The sequence below is a fragment of the Coenobita brevimanus genome, chromosome 25 (genome assembly GCF_032717465.1).
Source record: "Coenobita brevimanus isolate Jiangsu-jjx chromosome 25, ASM3271746v2, whole genome shotgun sequence".
Classification (NCBI taxonomy): domain Eukaryota; kingdom Metazoa; phylum Arthropoda; class Malacostraca; order Decapoda; family Coenobitidae; genus Coenobita; species Coenobita brevimanus.
In genome coordinates, this window is record NC_136978.1 from 27,388,321 (window position 1) to 27,389,142 (window position 822).

Below are 822 nucleotides of genomic sequence, written 5' to 3' on the forward strand. Positions count from 1 at the left end.
CTTGACACGTAGGGAGAACGTTATGCCAACAGCATCTGGTGTTCCCAGGCGGTCACCCATCCAAGTACTAACCAGACCCAACGTTGCTTAACTTCGCTGATCGGACGGGAAGCGGTGTACTCAACGTGGCATGGCCGTTGACAGAGGGATGAATATAGTTTTGAATGGTGAGTTGCTTGAGGAGGTGGAGTGTTTTAATTATTTAGGGTCGCATGTTGCTATGGATGGAAGAATAGATGCAGAAGTGAAGTTTAGAAGAAATGAAGTAGGAAAGGTGCTTGGAGGAATGAAAAAAGTGTTTAGATGTCGTTCGCTTAGAATGGATGTAAAGAATTCGTATAAATAATCCAAACTGATTTCAGTACTCGTGACATCTTTTACGATTGACGTCGTGTCCGTTGGAGTTACGAGGCATCCTTGCCGTACTATGTGTTGGGGGTCTAAGTGAGCATATCCTCTTGTTATGTAGAGGAAAATCCATAGCATATGTCCCTTCATCGTTACCTACCGACAAAAAATAATATATATATTAATTTTCTAATATGGTCATGATGTTGTCAATGATGGTGATGATGTGCGTTACGGTTGACTAACGGAGAACAATAACTTGCTTGTTATTTCATTTATAGAAGGAGTTTAAATCGATATTTAAATCATGTAAATGATGTACTGTAGATTTTTTAGGAACAGTTGCACCTATGTTTGATTGTTTGGTATATAACCTTAATTTATTTTTGGAATTATTGTTGTTTTCTTTATTGGTTTCATGAGTTATGTTCGGTTGTTCGGTGGCATCCGATACTGTATAATTATTGGATAGTT

General features: G+C 38.4%; 1 non-coding gene across 1 annotated transcript; it reads right to left on the reverse strand.

The window, feature by feature from the left end:
* Positions 1 to 23: 23 nt before the first annotated feature.
* On the reverse strand, positions 24 to 142 carry LOC145393914 (5S ribosomal RNA). The gene has a single exon (XR_013896267.1). It is a non-coding gene; the product is annotated as a 5S ribosomal RNA (ribosomal RNA).
* Between the last annotated feature and the right edge of the window lie 680 nt (positions 143 to 822).